Genomic DNA, 20,067 nt, shown 5'->3' on the forward strand with positions numbered 1-20,067 from the left:
ACTGTGTCTTTAAACTGTGTGTTTAAATGTAACTATGTAATTTCTTGCTTCATAATGATGAAGCTAGTGAGCAAAACTGGTCTCTGTAGTTAAATTTTCACGGCACTCAGCCTGTTTTTAAGACCTTATGCAGAAGAACTGTGGAATAAACTCTTGCCATTATCAATTCAGCTTTTGAATTTTCATCGAAGAGTGCTAGAGTTGTTGTGTGGTCTATATGTGTATGTGTGTGTGTGTGTGTGTGTGTATATATATATATATATATATATATATATATATATATATATATATATATGTGTGTGTGTGTGTGTGTGTGTGTGTATGTAAATACACAAGCACATACTCACACACACACACACACACACACACACACACACACACACACACACACACACACACACACACACACACGAGTCGGGGTTGGTATAATGGCTAAGGTGTTTACCTCACAAACAGAAGATACAGCCTTTGATTCTCGCCTTTGAAAGAGAAATTAGCTATGCTTAAAATGGTCAATAAGGACAGCTAGCCTAGCACTTACCTATAAGCCCACACAATCTTAAAAACTGATCTCAAGTTTGTAGGAAAAGCACATTAATGTTTATCACATACAACAGCACGGTAAATATAAAAACCAGGCAGAAGTGAACAAGGATTAGCCTATATGTTTTGGAGAGAGTTAATCCAGAGCCCAGGAAATAAGCAACATGGCAAAAGGATGAGCAATGAGAGTAGGTTCAAAATCACTAAACAGTTGTGTCGGCTAACAATCCATTGTTACTGGTGAAATAGACTGGGATTTAATCAGCATCTGTTAGTGCAATAGTAGTAAAATAGCACCAACTTTACTAGCCTAAAGTAAAAACAGACAGAATAAAATAACAGGCAAGCATGTCTAGTGACAGTCAAAAGACAGCAAAAACAGGACAAACATTTTGAAATTTATGAAGAGTGCTAGCAGTGGTAATACACATTCAAACAGGATAACAGAACAATTTACAAATTCAAATAGGATAAAAGAAAAATTTACACAATCAAACATGATAACAGAACAATTCTAATAATCTGGTAACCAGGCTCACCAGATGGTACTAAAAAATCTGTTATTATTCAAAAAATGTGATGGAAAATTACAAACAGCAGGAAGACATAACAGTGTTAGGCAAGTCTAGGTTCTAGTAGAAATCATTTTGCTTAAGTTGTCTAAATTAATGTAAGCTTAATAAATGAAGAAGTGCAGAGTCCTAGTCTATGCCTGGAATTCTCTTTTTTTCAAGTGGTGGCTTGATGCTGCCGTCTAGTGGTTGATCCCTGATGCATTCCAGAAAATGTAAGTTATAATTATGGGTCTTGCTTGAAATTATGAACGCTATATAATTGATCAAAACACTCCAAAAGTCCAAAATGTCGAACACACGGATCAGCGATTTTTTTCCCAGGATGTTCCCCCCACACACCCCTACTTAAATATAGCAACTCTGAGATTTTACCACAGTGGAGTAAATGGCAAAAGTCCCAAAAACAGCCCAGTGATTTTTTTTTCCCTAGGAAACATTTCGGCATTTTGCCATTTCATGCATTCGCAACTTTAAGCGTTCGCTTAAATAATAGGAACCCATAATTGCTACCCTTGCTATATTCACTGTTGTCCTTGCTTGTGCATTGTTATAGGCTTTGGAGGAAATAACAGAGAGGTGCTCTCCTTTCTTGTCTTTAGGGCTCTGGTAGTCTTCCCTATATGGCAACATTTGCTCACTATGCATCTTAGCACAATATGCAAAGTAAATCTTCTCACAGGTATTCCTGGTAATGCAATAGTATTTCATTTTGAGCAAAGAGCATCAAAAAAGGAGACTGAGTTGTTCATTGAAGTAATGGCAATATATAAATCCTGGTGTTCCAGATGAAAATAGTTTGCCAAGTTTCTATCCACCTCCATGTGTCCATGTTGGTTTTAGGGTTATTAAGCTAGTTTTTACAATATCTTACCTTTTTAGAGGATGAATTTTTGGTTTTGTTACATTACGTGTTGAACAACCTTATTACCTTTGATAATTTTCCACGACTGTCTTAACAAGATCCTTATACTTGAAAGTAGGGTATAATGTATACTTTCATTGGTTTTCTAAACAAGGTTGTGATAGGTACAATAGGTAGCTATAAAAATATGGAGGAACACAGATTATCTAGTAAAAACACATGGATTCAGGGAGGATATGCATAATCCAAACAGATGACAACAGCTGTGAAAAAAATTCTAGAGACTCAGGTATTGTGAGGCAACAGAGCTAATCTCTGTTCCACTTGGCCATCACAGAACAAAATATATCATTTATGAGACTATCCTAGTGGTGGTGCATGTTATGATTTTTTGGCCATCAATTACCCAAAACATTAATGATCAGAACATCTCCAAAGAAAAATGTTGTCTGGAAGATATTCTAATGCTGATGCTCTTTGGGGGCAATTTCCTTCTTATTTAGTCTTATTTCTCATTTAGGCTGGAACAATGGTGGAGCTGACATATGTAAGTTCAAGGGTGTAGGGGTCCTGGGGTGTGGTGTTTACCCTCCTGCAAAAATATACTTTAAATATGTTTTTGGCAGGATTTTTGGAGGGATGAGAGCTCTTGGATTTTTGACTCCCTAATTTTTCCATCAATTCATTTCTTAAAATTTTTTGGATTAGATTATGATTTTTAAACAATGCTGCATAGTTTTGCGTAACAATCAGATTAAATAAGGCTTTTCTGAATTAGATATCTCATTGAATATTTTCTACTGTGGTTATGAGGTGACTCTGCATCTTCTTTTTAAATGCTTTTACAAGCACTGAAGTATCATTCTTGTAACCTATGCAAGCCTATGGCACATGTTTATATTCTTCCAGTTAACACCCATTGCACTTGATGGTGTTCAGACATTTTTGGGTTTGTCATCCTTTGAGTGAGTCACAAATTAATGTCAGGCAATATCAGAAAGTGCAAAAGATAATAAACAAAATGATACTAAGACTGTTAATATTGGATGTTCTGCAGTGGAGAAATTAATGAATGATTTCCCCTTATTATTCATATTTGCATTTATATTTCCATAAGTGAGAGATATACATGTTATTGAATGGCATTGTATGAAATACCCTTGTGGGAAAAATGAAAGTATATTGTTATTGTGCTGTTACAATACATTATACTGGAGATATTGGTAGTCATTTGCTAGTAATTATGAAAATATGAAATATTTCCATATGTACTTAATATTTCTAAAAATGTGTGACTTAACAAACTATTACATGGTACCAGATAAAACCTTAGATGTTGAAGAAAACTGCCATTAATATTTGCACTCTAAATTACACATCTTGAGATATATCCAAGGTTATTTATATTAATTACACAAATAAACATACAATTTTCATATTTTTGTAAACATCTTAGTGAGCATGCACATAGAAAAGACATTTTTCTTGTCATATGAAAGCGTATGTCTAATAAATGTAAGTTGACAAAACACATCTAGTTTGTACATTTTCCAGGATATGACAATTTGTGAAATATTGGATAATAATATTATTCTGGTTTTGCATTCATAATAATATAGTATAGCACTAATGTAAATAATATGACTGTACTGACTGATATCGATGCAAAGAAGACCTTTTACTGATAACGTTGCTGTATGTGCCATTTTAATAGCTTTTATTGGTCACAAAATATTTGCATTTGTTATGTTATGTTTTTTAAGTTGATTTACCAGAAAATGCTTTGGAATATAACAATGTGTGTAAGCTAGTAGAGGTGTGACATGCCAAGAATTTGTTACTAATACTTTTTGCAACTTTAAGGACTTTTTTTTTTTTTGGTGGTGTGAGGTGGGTTCATGGTACTCATAGCAATTTATCAGCTATTCAATTTTCATTTTAGTAAGGTGGATTACATTTCTAAGAGTTTGATTTATGTAGGTCTAGTATTTTTGCATGGCAAGAATGCATGAAGCTTCCTTATGTTATCCTGTGTTAGTGTGAATGGGGCTGAATTACAACAATTTATCATCTGGGTAAAATGGTTGACGATATGCATGTAGTAGTGATAAATTTTTGAAAATATGCATGTGGGGATGATAAAAATATCTACAGTCTGTACCAGATAAAATACATTTATCACAGCCATGTATTAGTACCTTTTGTCTTAAAAAAACATTTATACATCTATACCAAAAAAAAAAAAAAAAAAAAAAAAAAATGAAAACACATTTCTGCTACACCTAGCACAAAACTCTTAATGTGTCATCAAAAGACTTATCTATATCCTTGGAGCATCTTTAAACCAACTAAAAGATTCACACTGTACCTTCACAACACACACACACACACACACACACACACACACACACACACACACACACACACACACACACACACACACACACACACACACACACACACACACACACACACACACACACACACACACACACACAATCTGAAACTCCTACAGCACCTATTTTAACTTTCTAAATCTAACTCTATACTTATTAAAGAAAAGAACTACAATAAACTAAAACATGAACTGCATCTCATATCCACTTAAATATAAAAAGATACAACTTAACTCACATTACCCACAAAATACCCAGGCAAAATCCTTCAAAACAATATTGTCCTCCTAAGACTATCCTTAAAATTGAAATGAATTCATATTACAATGAAAAACAAGAAAGTTATAATAAAACAAAAGAATAAAAAAAGTCACTTTCTGAAGCTAACAAATAGAACATGGCATTACCAACAAAACAGACCTAATACCATCTGTCCAAATCATCCTAAATGATGTTGAACTAAAACATTTCTGTAGTATAGCCAGTGGACATTAGTTTCGTTAACGTCTCTGTAACTGGAATAACTCGTTAAGATGAGAGAAAGAAGTAATAGAAAGCAAATAAAAAAAAGTAACGCACAGACCTCCCATTTCAAAGTAAAACAAACTTTACTAACTGCACACATACAATGCACATACAGAATCTGCCTAAAACAACAATATCTGCCAAGATCAATAGCCTGTCAGGTGTTTTTTTTTTTAATGTTAGAATGCAAAAAGTAAAAAAAAAAATCAAAAATCAAATCCATTTCTAAGTAAAATAGCTCAATTTAAGCTAAATATGTAAAACTATACTGCAAAACTAACAATTCCTAACACAACCTTTATTGCACTACTGAAATATATCCAGAAAGTAAGTGACACTACAGATAAAAAGATGATTAAAACGTACCTCAAAACTAGAGCAGAAACTACCCAAGAAAAACTCCAGAAAAGATAAAGTCAGCTTCAGTGATTAGCACAAATCTTTCTGTTGTATAGTACTGTAAATTTTATTTATTTTTTGTGTTGAGTATGGGAGTTATTTGACAGGACAACAGCCTTCTATAAAAATCATGGGGAAAAAAGCTCTTTCAGAAAAAAATGTGTTACAAAACAGCAATAATAAAATGCACAACTGACAAAAGAGCAGTACTCTGCAAAGAGAGCATTTGTCTTCAACATTTATTCAAAAGTCAAATACCTAATCCTCGTATTATTAAAACAAAACATTAAAGCCTACACTGATGATACTTAGCTTTGCCGAAATTCATACAAACTAATTTAAAGTAAAAATGATAAACTACGCAGACAGATTCAGTCAGCCAGTTACACAGTTCTTATAACACCACAGATACTGCAGCTTAATGATTAGTTTAAAAGACTGAGAATCAATTAATTTCTAAAATGTGTCCAGCGGGAAGAACCCATAACCTGTAACAGTAAGGGGTTCAATACACAAGCGAATTCTAAGCTAACTGCACTGTCCCCACAATACTGGAAAGTCATAGACACTGCCAATGTCAACCTTGCTATCCTGGTTGGCAAGTTCCATTTCATTTTTTTAATAGTGAAACCTGTGTTTAGTGAGAAAAAACAAGACCCTGTAGAGCTCAGGCAATTATATTTGAAAGAATGAGCCACCACATGGGAGATAATGTAGTCAGTGATGAAACTGAGATGTGGCATTTGCAGCAAACAATGCACAAGACCTGGTGTCAGAGGTCAGAGCAATCAATAAAACTGTTTCCAGGTTAAGCACCTCAAGTCAGCCAGATTAGCTACTTCAAATGGAGCAAGTGTTTCTCTAACACAAAATTAAGATCCCAAGGAGACGTCACCAGTTTACTTGGAGGCCTCTTATGTAGAACACCTTTTAAGAACATTTTGACATGCAACTGCCTTGAATGAGGACAATACATGGGGAGCCATGCTGAAATGGCCAATAAATGAACCTTGACAGAGGAATAAAAAAGGCAATAGGACACTAATTCACAAAGATATTATAAATCTGAGGAAAACTATCCTTAAATGGATGCTGGTTATGTTATTGGCAACAACTAGAAAACCTTTTCCATTTTAGAATAGTTGATTTTCTTGTAGCAAGCTTTCATCTGTCTTTTTAATTTTTTTAGTTTGGATTTCTAAAACCATGACATGAATGGACCCCATTCCTAAATCAAAGTATGATTAAAGATCATGAAATTAATATTGTCTCAATCTTTGATGGCAGCCAGAAGTGCTCTTCGCAACACCTGCAATGTGCCCAATAATTACATCTTCTGCAAATTGTATGTGTTTACATGAATTGGTAAGATATCTAAATATGATTGTAGATTCTTTTTTACAAGACCAGTTGCTCATAAGTTCATAGGTTCATAGATTAGTACTAAGCTAACTACCCTTGTGATCCATTTTAAGCCTAGCCAGTTATCCCTTGTGAGACTCAAACCCTGCACCTTGTGTTTGTAAGGCAAACACCTTAACCATTAGGCTACTCTCCCTACTGCTATCAAAACTGTCTGGGTATCTTTTTACAACACTGCTCTCATTTTGTCTGCAAAACCTGATATTTTATGACTTTATGTCTCTCTCTGTGAGCAAGACACTATAGTCATTGGGTGTGGTCATTTCAATGATCAATGCTACTTTTGTCTTTTTTTCATGAACCACTATATCTGGTTTTCTAGCATCTATATTTTGAACTGTTGGTAATGGATGATCCCATGTGATGTAGATGTCATCATTTTCTATGATGCTTTGCGGCTAATGTTTCCAGTGTTTTTCAGCCACTTCAATACCATAATGTTTGCACAATCCCAGGAGTAAAAAGTCTTGCCACATTATTATGCCTTTCAGTATACAGACCTTCTGCCATGTCACACTCAGCAACGAGGTGTGCAACTGTTTCCAAGTCAGTTTTACAAACCTTACATTTTTCTGTTTCTTCCACGTGTTCAATGGACTTTGTAAACCGTGTATGTAGTCCCCTGTCTTGGGCCACCAATATTAACCTTTCATTTCTTGGTTTGACTTCCCCTCCCTTTAATCATTCCTGCATTTGTTCCTGAACAACATGAGGTTCTTTCAGAAGTTTTCCATACTTGCAACTATATTTATGCATTTTGCACATTTCTTGCCTTTTTATCTGGTCCTTCGCCTTATATTGTTTCTTTTGTTTTCTGGCACATTCACTTGCTGCCTGATTTTTATCTACTTTTGGTTTGATTAACATTCCTGCTTGATACGGATAATCTTCTGCTAGACTAAGCAGTAATCTTAGATTTATAATCCTTGTGTTTCAAAACTTCCACTACATTTGGGTCTTATGAGGTCAGCAGATGTGTGTGCAGTCCCATGATTGCAGATCTATACATGTAATCAATTTCAAGGAGGCCCATCGCTCCTTCTGAACGGGGAAAATATAATCTTGGAATGCAGTATGCACTGATTTTTATAAATCATTTGGCGAGCATGAAGTATCCTTCTTGTTTCCCTCTCTAGTCTAGCCAACACATTTTGGAGCCAGTCAATCACTCCAAAACAGTAAGTTAGTACAGGAAGAGCAAATCGGTTTATAGCTTGAATTTTGTTCCTAGATTTCTAAAGTATTCCTTACTAAGTTTTATGCACATTTATTCATGTTTTATTGTTGATCCTTCATCATTTCCCAAATATTTATACACTCCCTCTCCTCACATACCACATTCTTTTCCCAAACTAATGTTTTCTTGGTGCTACAGTTTTCCTGCTTTAAAGGGTTGTTTTTGCACATATGTCAAGACCAAATGACAGTCTTATATCATCTGACAAAGTTTTGACAACTTGCAGTTGTGGTTTCAGTTCCTCATCTGATGAGCTATACAGTTTTAAATGATCTACAAAGAGAAGATGAGAAGTCTTTACACTTTGCTGTTTTCTAGGAGCCAAATTATAGCCATGACCTAAGCTGTTAAGTAGACAGCTTAATGGGTAAAGGACAAGGCAGAATAGCAGTGGTGACAGAGAGTCACCCTGGAATATCCCCCTTTGAATTTTTATCCCTGGGTTAATAATTTGTCCTTTATCATGGCTTAATTGCAAAGTGGTCTCACACTGTTTCATGGTCACTGTAATGAAGTCCATCAGTGTAGGGTGTATCTTATACATTTTTAAGCACACTTTTATCCATGAATGTGGGATACTATCAAATGCTTTTTTGTAGTCAATCCATGCCATACTTAGATTTTTCCCTTTTCTACAGTTCTCTACTATGACTTTATTTAACAACAAATTATCCTTTGTTCCATATGACTTCCTTTTATTGCCCTTTTGGTCTTTTGCCATAATTGAGTTTTCTTCTAAATGACTATAAACTCTGTAGGCATCAATTCCAGTGTATAGTTTATACGTCATCGGAAGACAAGTTATTGGTCTATAATTTTTAGGGTAGCTTGCAGGTTCACTCTCAAGTAGGAGCATTCTTTTTCCTGTTATCAGCCAGGTTGGTGTCTGTTTGGTGTGCGCATATAAATAGTTCTTACTCATGGCTAAATCTTCATACAAAGATGTTAATACTTTAACCAGAAGTTAGGTACTATACCTTGGCCTGGGGTTTTACAATTAGAAGCTTTTCTTAACTTTGTTTCAATCTCTCTGTTTCATCCCATTTCATATCCTGTACCTTTAAACTTCTTTTTCTTTTTTTTTTACTTCTTCTATCCATTTAGCATCTTTGTTATATTCCACAGGATCTTCATAAGCACTTCTCCAAAGGATATTTAGTTCTTTTTTTTTTTTTTTGGTGGTCTTTCAATTCCTTTTTCCTTATTTGCCAATTCTCTATAAAACTTTTTTGGGTCATCCATAAATTGCTTATCTTGTACTTTTCCTTTATATTTATCTACTTACCTTCTAAGTTTTTCTGCCTGTCCTGAGATTTTTAGTTTATTTGTGATAGTGCATGATAGATCCTGATCTGTTCTAATACTACACTTTGCTCTTCTAACAGTGACACTTCTTGTCTTAATTGCTTTATAGTTTTCTGTGTTTGATGCTTCTATGATAGTATTCTATTTCTATCCTTCCTTTCCTTCAATACCCTGTGTTTTTATGGTAGAACTTAATCAGTTATTAATTTAGCTGCTCAGTAATACAGCCTGTTTACTTTTGTTATATTGGATGGAACTCTATGGCCAGTCATAATTACTTTGTTTATTTGCTTTATTGGACTTCTGACTTTCTGGATTTTATTGACCTTCTGCATTCTATTTCTTTCACTGATGTTAATATATCTGTCTCTGTTAAATCAAGCAACTCTTGTCTTAGCTCATGTTCTACTAAACTGAGGGCACATTTGTTTTCCATTTCCTGCGGGCATTCTAAAGAAGTTTCTATAACATCTTCCTGTGGCACATTCTCTTCAATTTAATCCTGTGACACCCATTGCTCTGTCATATGGGAACTCACTCAACCTTGACTGTGTCAGAGTTTCCAGAGTTTCCTGATCCGTCCATTGCTGTCCAGCTTCAAGTGAATGTTTATAATGGTTTCCTATGGAAGGCTCCAAAATATCTTCATATGGCACCTGACCAATTGCTTCCTGTTCCACTGATTTCTCCTTAATTTGGATGTCCATTGCTCTATCCTGTTGTGGTGCTTTCTGAATTATATTTTCTACACTGAATTGTTCACTTTTCAGATATTCCATAACCTCAGTTTCTATTTCTTTAACTTGTCCATTACTAATCTCCTTTTCTACTTTTCCTTTGTCTTCTTATTTTTTGTATTGTATGGTTTTCCATGTCTGGATTCCTTTGCCTGTATTTCTCTTCAAATATCTTTTGTGTTGCTCTTTTTGTATTGATTGTAATATCTATGCAAATGAGAAAACAAAACCAAATGTATTAAATCTCTTTTTCTTTCCCATGTCCATATTTCTTCTTCAGATATCTCCTGATCTTCCTGTTTCTCCTTACTTTGGGGACTTGTTCCATCATGCTGTGATGTAACCTGTGTTAGACCTTCTACACCAAATCCTTCACTTTACAGGTACTCCATAACTTCAACTTCTTTTTTTTAACTTCTACTTTACTAATCTTTTCTACATTCCTACTTTGTGATATTAGTACCTGCTGCTTGTCATCATAAAACAGGTGCCTAAAAGGAATTAAGACCCTGTCATCCAGGCAGCCAATTGAAGATAAGTTATGTTGGGGTGTATCAAACACCATGGTTCTTGTGTGAGTAGATCCATTGTGTAAGGAAGTCAGTGGTAATTACCCCTGCTCATTTCCAAAAGAAGGGAGAACCATGGTTGCTTACGCCAGAAGGGAGTCACCACAGTGATCTTAAGGGAGTCCTTCTTAATCTTCAGATGTACCCTGGATATTAGTGGAAAGGTCAAAAATTCATATAGGAACATTCCTGTCCAAAGAAAAGAAAAATCATCTGTCTTCCAGGCCTTCTTGCATAGAGTCCTGGAAAATAATTTTGCCAGCTGATTGTTCAGAGAGAAGTCAAAGAGGTCTACTTGTGGAACTCCCCACACATGTATCAACTCTTGGAAGATCCATGGATCTGGTTTCCATTCATGAGGGTCTACCCTGGTCCTGCTCAGTTTGTCTACCACAGAATTTTGCCCTGGCTTAATGTAGGATGCCTGTAGAGTGAGATTGTCCTGTGAAGCTATATTCCAAGCCAATGTGGCTAGTCTGCAATGGGAGTATGACCTGGTTCCCCCTTGCTTGGTGGTGTACCGCATTACTGTGACATTGTCTGTAACAACTTGAAGAGGTCCCAGAGAATGAAGATGGTTCAGAGAAGAGAGTGCCTTGATCAGGGCAGGTATCTCCTTGATATTTAAATGTCTCCCCTGCACTTTTATCTCTCCTGAAACTGCTCTCCAAGCAAAATCTGAAATATCTGTGGAGACTGACTGCTTTGGGGCAAGGAGGGAGAAGGACAGACTCTAATTTAAGGATATATCTCATCTCCCAACCTGGTCCTCTTTCTCTTCCAGAAAGTGATTTCTCTTCTGATGAACCCCAGTACTGGGATCTGTAAAGATAAATGGTGTTGATGCTAGGACCAAAGATATTTCAGATACTACTGTATCCTTCTTATGGAGAGTCTTGTTAGGGGTATGATGAGAATAATAGATGCCATGAGACCGAAAGTCCTGAGGTATTCCCCCTTGCAGTCACTGAAGTCTGAGTTGAAAATCCTTTAAACAGATATAAAAGTGTTTTTTTTTTCCTGTGGAAGAAAAGCTCTGTCAACTGAGGTGTCTACTCAACATCACAGGAACACAACATCAAATAAAAACATCAAAGGCATACTAATCCATAATGATTTAATCCCCAGAATACAATTATTTGCAGATGGCATTCTATTAACTTTGACAAATTGCAACTCTTCTCTTATTGGAGTATTCCAAGCAATAGAAATACTCCAGAAGAAATTGGGACTCAGTTTTAATGAGAATAAGACTAACATACTACCTGCTAATTATAATATTAATAAAATAGATAAAAAAAATAAATACATTGTGAAAGATGGTAAAATCACTTACTTATGGATAACCTTGTCTGATATTACAGATATAACAACCCTTACTTATAATAATAACTTAAATTCCATAAAACAAACTCTTAATAAATGGAATATTTTTTCACTATAGAAGAGATACTTTCCTTAATTAAAATGATTATCCTCCTGAACATTCTATACATAATATAATATTTATTCCTCCCACTTCCCAAAAATGTAAGAGTATAATTTTTTCCTAAGATTTTTATGGTTTCCTAATACGCCTAGCTTGGCTTCAAACCATAACATTAGAAACTGGACAGTGGATGGTACTGGTCTTCCAGATTTAAAATTATATTCATTATCCTAAATTGTTCAAACAATAATTTATTGGTTAAATAACAATTATAATGCCAAATGGAAATATATTCAGTGAGGTATTTGGTGTAAATCCAATAATTTAACAAAATCATATCATGCTAAATATAATAGCTACTAATACAATAACTCCCCAAATTAAGATGATAAAAAGTTATGCTCCAATCTTCAAAATAAACTACTTCATCACTAAGTTGAAGGATAATCTCTTAGAAGTTCTTACATAGAACCTTTATCATACCACATAAAGTTGAATTGATGTATAATGAAGACATATGATGTTGGAGATGTAAACTAAATGTGAAATCTGACTGACAACATATGTTTTACTATTGGGATAATATGAAATCTCTCTTACAGTCTGTTTTTAATGATAAATTTATGCTGATCAAATCTCTTATTTTATTTAATATACCTTTTCCCACTTGTGTCATGAAAAAAATACCCTGTTTTATGGAATATGTTAACATAAGCAAGAAAAGTCATCACCAAGAACTGGAAGAATCAGACTACTCATACTATGAAGGAATCTGTATACTTGGCAGCTGAAGTTTGCCATCTTGAACTAATTAATCACATCTAGAGTCACCTCTTCATATAACATTTGGTTGAAATTCAAAGAACTGTGGGATAAACAGACTTTAATAATTAACTAACAACTACTCTCATCACATTTCTTTTTCTGCTTAAAATTTTTGTTTTATAGTAGACACCATTGTGAATAGTTATTTTAGTTGTTTATTGTTCTTTTCGATATGCATATTTCTTATGTAATATTTATCATGTGTTAATATTTTGTTGTTACAATTTTCATTAAATACAACTGAGAAAAAAAAAGACTTTTGAAAGTTCTCTTGGAATCCCACCTTGTGCAAGAGGCACATTTGATATTTTGAAAAAGATTTTGCAAAGATAAATAAGTCATCTAAATACAGAAAAATGTGGATACCCTGTAGACCGCAATGAGCTATAGCCGGAGCTAAACAGTTTGTGAACACTCTTGATGCAGTGGATAGTCCAAAGGGTTAGTAGAGAACTGATAACATGATCCAGGCACAGAAAATGTAAGAAACACCTGAAGTCTGGATGAATAGGAATGTGACAATAAGCATCTTTTAAGTCTATTGTTACCAATAAATTTGAAAGATGGAGATGATGCAACAAGTTGTGAAATTACATCATTTTGAATTTGGGCACTATCAAAATTAGGTTCAGGGAAGAAAGACCCAGAAATGACCTCCAAGCATTTTCTTTCTGTCTTTGGGACTAGGATAATCCTTGAATAAAACCCATTCCCCAGCTGGGGAAAGAGGACTGGTTCTCTCATTCCTTGGGACAGCATGTGACAAAGAACAGGTAGAAACTAAACAGTCTGATCTGCAGGATAAGGAATAACCACCAGAAAGGAAGGATTTCCTCCCACTGCCATCTGTAACCCTAACAAATGATTTTCAGAACCCATTTGTCTGAAACAATCTTTTGCCAAAGAGAAAAATGGAGATTCAGACCTTCTGGAAGAGAAATATATTCAGATTGGGAGGGGGTCAGAAGGTCTCTTGAACAGTCATTCTGATTTGTTGGTGAGTCCTAGATTTTGGGTGGCTTGAGATTTCTTTTTGGATCTTCCTTCCCACCTCTTCTTAAATGTCTGTTTACCTGAATTCTTCTGAGACTGTTTATTCTGTTTTTTTGACAAAACTATATGAGAAGAAAGAAAATCCCTTGAAATATTTGGAAAAAGAGGGTTGATATTCTTTGGATCAGCTTGAACTTTTCTTCACACTTTTTGATCACATCTCCAGCAGAGGGACCAAACACTAAATCTCTATCCAAGGGGGAATTTAAAATCTCATTAACATAATCTGGAAGGTTCTGAGAATATAGTCAAGCAATTATTATTAAAACTAGACCAGAGGTGATAGCCCTGGAAGAAGTATCAACAGACTCTTACATACACTTTGCAAACAATGACCAGTGACATGTGAAACAGAAGAAACTAAGTTATTTAAAACAGATATTTCTTCACAAGAAGAAAGTGCAGATAAAACATTCCTCACACTTTCACAATATGTCAGTATAAAATTTAAAATATCAACTTGATAATTCAAAATTCTGAAATTTATATTTGGAGAACTATATACTTCCTTCCATACTTATCAATAATTTTCCCACCCTTATTGGGAGTATTAGGATTGGAATTAACTAAGTGCTTAGCTGCAGAAAAGTCAACTAAGGCTATGGCTGCTGGGGGAGATTTGGGAATAGTGTATAAAAATTTGAAATACTGAGGAACTTTATACATCCTATCTGTCTTTTTAGGGAGAGTTTGCTGACTATCAGGAAAATTGCAGGCAGTAAATCACAACTCCACTAAAGCAGAGAGGGCAGGAGGAATGGGTGTAGGTTCTGGAAAATCTTTCTGTAACAACTCATAGTATTTTTGAAGGATGAGAACCCTTAGAGTTCTCACACTGAAAACATTGAGACATTCTATCAATAGTCTCAGAGAAAGAGATGCCCCCACAGGAAGAATCAGAAACTGAGATCACCTCTGAGTATTAATTAAAAATATGAGGACAAAACCCAGAATCTGATCATGTATCTTCCTGTTCAGATTCAGAATCCTGAATCAATTTAGGAAAGGAGGCATCCCTCCTTCTTATACCAGAAACTACTTTACAAAATGGATCAACAGCCTGAGTCAGTACCAGTAAGCTACTCCTATCCAAAGAAATTTGAGGAGGGGTGGATACATACTTGTTTTTCTGTTTCTTTCTGTCAGGAAATATGGGGCCAACCATGTTACTAATACCAGCCACTGCTTCCTCAGGGATGGGTACAGCATTTTGACACAACAGGGAAACCTTCCCAGTTCCCTCTCTTGGGACTGACAAGAGTGGTTCTCCCTTTCCCACTGAGGGGACTGCAACAGCCGCAGAGGACATGGCTAACCCCTGGTACACAGTGACTATAGATCCGACACCAAAAGGATTCTGGGTAAAAGATGAGTGGTGTGAGGTACAGCAAATGGCCACAGCAGAGTCACCCACCTGAGGCTGAGGGAAATTGCTAGCCTGCTGTGGTGGCAAAGGCTGTTTGCTTAACTTTTTCTTTTTGTGGCTGGAAGAAGGACCGACCATGGGAGTGACACTCTGTTCCATGGCCAAGTCAAAAATGGTGCTTCTATCCTGGGGAAAACAAGTGATGAGGTCAGTAAAACCATCAGTCCACAAAAGTTACATTTTTTTAACAAAAAAAAAATCACTTTCAAACACTATGGCAGCCCACAACCTTAAAATAAACACGTTTCATAGAAAATAGTTTATAATTTAAATACTACTACTTTTAAACTGACAAAAACAAGTGCTCAAGTTTAAATGTACATTACAGTCTTAAGACCAATTGTTAAAACATAACATTTCTACCTTTAAAGTAACTTTCCAACAGAGGAAAGTAATAAAACTTCAGTAAAAATAAGAAAATGGAATATTTTTTTTTCCCCCAAAGGGGATCTTATGTGCCCAGCTAAGGAAAGCACAAGCTAACCATCGATCCTCAAAATCCTAACAGGAGCATACTTTTATGTGGCAGTAAAGCTCTCAAGGTCTTTGCACCCAGACTTCTCTTTTAGTCAGCTCAGCTCTAGTTGCATAACAGTTTGGGTGCATGGAAGGTACCCTGAAGCTTTGAAAGCTGGCCCACTGTTGCAACCTTGGCAGGATATAATCCATATAGCTAAGCTACTGCAGCAGGGATCAATATGAAGGACATCAAAAAATCCTGTTGAATGTTGCAGGGATTCCTTTTAATTTAAATTTGACGTCTCATTTTACAAAAACAAATACATTCTTTTTTTAGAGTAAATCTATATACACACATACATATTTATATGTATATATTGTGTCTAGATATATATATATATATATATATATATATATATATATATATATATATATATATATATATATATTTTTTTTTTTGGTGTGTGTGTATATTTTGTGTGTGTATGCATATATATATATATATATATATATATATATATATATATATATATAAATATATATATCTACACACACGGTATGGATGGCTATATCTTTGATCGTAACTAGAACAGTGTAAACCATGATTAGTCCAAACTTAGTATTGCATTTCAGACAGAGCAAGCAGATGGATCGATGTTAACGTTGTTACAGACTTAGTAGTAGAGCATTTATACCATAACAGGGCTACAAGTATTAACCTAGTTACAATTTCACCCTTGTGAAAAGGAACAACAGTTACAGACTTCTATAATGTGGTATGATACAATCCATAATACCATGGCTAATGGCCCAGGTAAGGAGTGTTTTTCTCTTGGAGACCACAGTTTGTACAAATTTAGGTAAAAGACTATCTCTGATAAATTTAATTATAATGCAACGTATTGTCTTGCAATGCTGTGAAACATATAGTCTTCCTTGTAAATGACATAGAATTATTCTGCTGTCTTGAAGCAAATTCAAAAACTGCTTTCATGTTTTTCTAAAATGGCCAAAGTATACATTTTTGTCCTTTTTACTGCTTCTCAAAAGAGAGCATTAATCTTACACTTTATGTTTTAACAAAGTATGCTTTCTGTCTCATGCTGTTTAGTTCCAGGAACAGCTCTGTATTTCCTGGGTATTTATTAGAGAAGGCAGTTCTAGCCAGCTCTTATCCTATGGCATATTTATTTGTCCTCCTTTTGTTAATAAACAAACTTAGCCTTCTTATTTGTATGACGTCTGCTCTGTTACAAAGAGAACTGTGAGGACGGGCTACTCATAAATACAATGTGTAGTTGCACACATCCATTTTGCACATTATGTTTAGCATACAGTTGTTCATTGCTCCTATTTCATAAATGTGCATCAGAGTAATAAAAAGTAATGTACAGATGACTGTCATCATCTGTGAATGGCACATGCATGCTCATACAACACAGCACACTGGTTTGGTAGCAAAAAAGCAGTAAACAATATAGAAAAAGGCAACTATTTAGTAAGGTATATGGCTGTCACACCATACTATGCAGCTGTTTGTTGCATCATACAACATAGTAGTTCATAGAACATCCTTATCCATATGGCATGATGGCAAAGCAAAGAGTCATTACCATATAATCATTATCAAGGGATTTTGTGTTGCGTCAGCTCCCATTTTCAGGACATCAGCAGTGTCACTGTGTGAAGGCAGGGACATGATTGGTTGTGGCAAGAGGTTTGTCTGCACCACAGAAAACTTCGTTGTTGGTAGGATTTTGCATATCCTGCAAAACATTTTTTTATCTAAATACTGATATTGTTTCTCAGGTGTGTTAGCTGAGCAGCATAACAGATGGGAAGAGGGGATCAGCCTAGCTGCAAACACAATGCCATATGTATGTCTACATTTATATGCTTATAAACTACATTACTGGAACAAGCTTGTATGCAGTTGGAGCTTTGTTTGTGATCTAGATAAGGTCCTGGAGATTCATATGTATGTATTCTCCTTGCTGGAGTACAATGTAATAAAACAATGCACAGAATGTTATCCCACTGCTTATCACATTTAATGAACCACATAGAGCTTTGATACACATTTCTTTGGAATAGAAATTCTTAACTTCAGAGATACTAGGCTTATTTCTTTCAGCCAATGTTTTTAAACTTAAAACATGTCATAAAACTTAGAACAGAATTTTGTCTTAGTCTTTCCAGTTACAAATTGTTTACATTGTTGTCTATAACACAACTGAAATGTCTACTTTTTAACTATATTTTTAGACTTCCTTAAATTGAAAGTCAGTTGTGAATTAGGTAAGGTTTATTTAGTATAATTTTCCTTATTAGTTATTAATACGCTAACTGCATTAGTATTTAATTTTTCTTATTGACATTCTGTGCAGATTACGGTTTCACTTGTCCTTGAATAATTTTCTGCCACATTTGCACACTTTGCTTGTTCTGTAATTCTGTTTTTTTTTTTTCTCACAAGATGTGCTAGGACTTTGGCGCAGGCAAGGGAATAGATAGTTTGCTACAGATGTCAGTTCTTACTCACTTTAAATGAGTAGATGATAAAACAGACTTCTCCCATGTTATTTCAGCATCTCACTGATTCTATACTTCCTTGGACAGTATGTTCTTAGTCAATCCACACTTTCTCTACAAGAAGTTCCATGTGTTTTCCCTAAAGACTGAAATTACCACAGGATAGGGGACTTGGATCTTACCTAAATCTGATTACTCTCAGTTATTGTGGATATTCACCCCTTTACATATAGAGGTGGCGGCTCCAATTATTTAACTTAGAAAAAATGTTTGGAATTTTTTTCTAACATACTTAGCAGATGATAAATAGTGTAATCTGATGTATGCATTTGTCACTGTCTATGAATTTTCAGTGTACACATATTAGCCTGAAGTTAAATTAAAACAGAAGTGTAAGACAAAATGTAATACTTGTTGCGTGATATACAACAGCAAAAAAAAAAAAAAAAATGCCAGCATCACAGTATGCCCCAAAAATTTAATTGTCCTACACTGAAACATCCGAGACTTTATCTGATAGTATTCATAGTACTCTTAAAGCTACAATAATCTAAACAGAAAAAATATGTAATGTGGGCAGCTCATATATATATATATATATATATATATATATATATATATATACACATATACATAAACACGGTTTATAATCAAAACGGGGAAACAGCATCAGTCGACGGCATGTGGTTGACTTGCTGTTTCCAAGCTGGCATAATGTTGAACCAAAAACGATTGACTACACCACAGCGAATGGGTAGGGTAGGTTGATATTTTGTGGTTGACATTGTGTAGGGAAGTTGCGGCTCAGTGAGGAACAGGGAATTAACCCATTTACTCACTGTAGTGGAATCTCCGAGTTGGTCTATTTAATGTGCAGAGGGTGTGGGGGGTGCATAGGGGCATAACCCCACTACAAAATAGTACAATTAAAGTACTGTTGACCTTTTGTGTAATGGTATATTAAAGTGCATAACTGACATCACCTCCTGCTATGTCGAACCAGGAGTTCGGGTATGTTATTTCCATCGTTCTGCCTTTTAGACATGTCAGAAATCAACATTTTCCATCGACAATTACGGTCAACCGATGGAAGCATTTTTAAGAATATGATAGTAAACCCATAAATACACACACACACACACACGCACGCATGCACACACACACACACACACACACACACACACACACACACACACACACACACACACACACACACACACACACACACACACACACACACACGTGCAATATGTTTGGTTAAATATTTAAATAACTGACCATGAAGAAAAGATGCACTTTTGTTCAAACAGATAAAAAATTGACTTGTGTGAGGGAACTGGTTCCAATATCTATTGCTGACTTCCATTTCATGGAAGTTGTGTGACTGTGGAGATGATATATATAATTCAGAGAATGTGGGATGAAGTCACCTCATATAAAAGAACATCTTCTATTTTATATGTATGTATTTATGACTGGATTTGTTTCTTTCTCTGAAAGATTCTATTGTGCACATAATAAATTTTTTTTCTGTGTGTTTATCAATATTTATATTAGTGTCTGGTTTAGTGGTAGACCGTGCAATGAAAGGGCAGTATTTTAGTATTGGTAGTTTGTTGTTAGGTGATATTCTTCACTTTAACATATTTTGTAAGCTGCTGTGTTATTGGATAGCTTCTGATTGTTATTTACCTGTGTGGAAAAAGTCTTGTTGTATTATGTGTGTATGTCCATTGCAAAAGTTGGATCATTTGATTATTTGAGGGTTGATGA

Source organism: Protopterus annectens, chromosome 15.part0, assembly GCF_019279795.1.
Source record: "Protopterus annectens isolate FY-2018-M chromosome 15.part0, PAN1.0, whole genome shotgun sequence".
In the NCBI taxonomy this organism is placed as follows: domain Eukaryota; kingdom Metazoa; phylum Chordata; order Ceratodontiformes; family Protopteridae; genus Protopterus; species Protopterus annectens.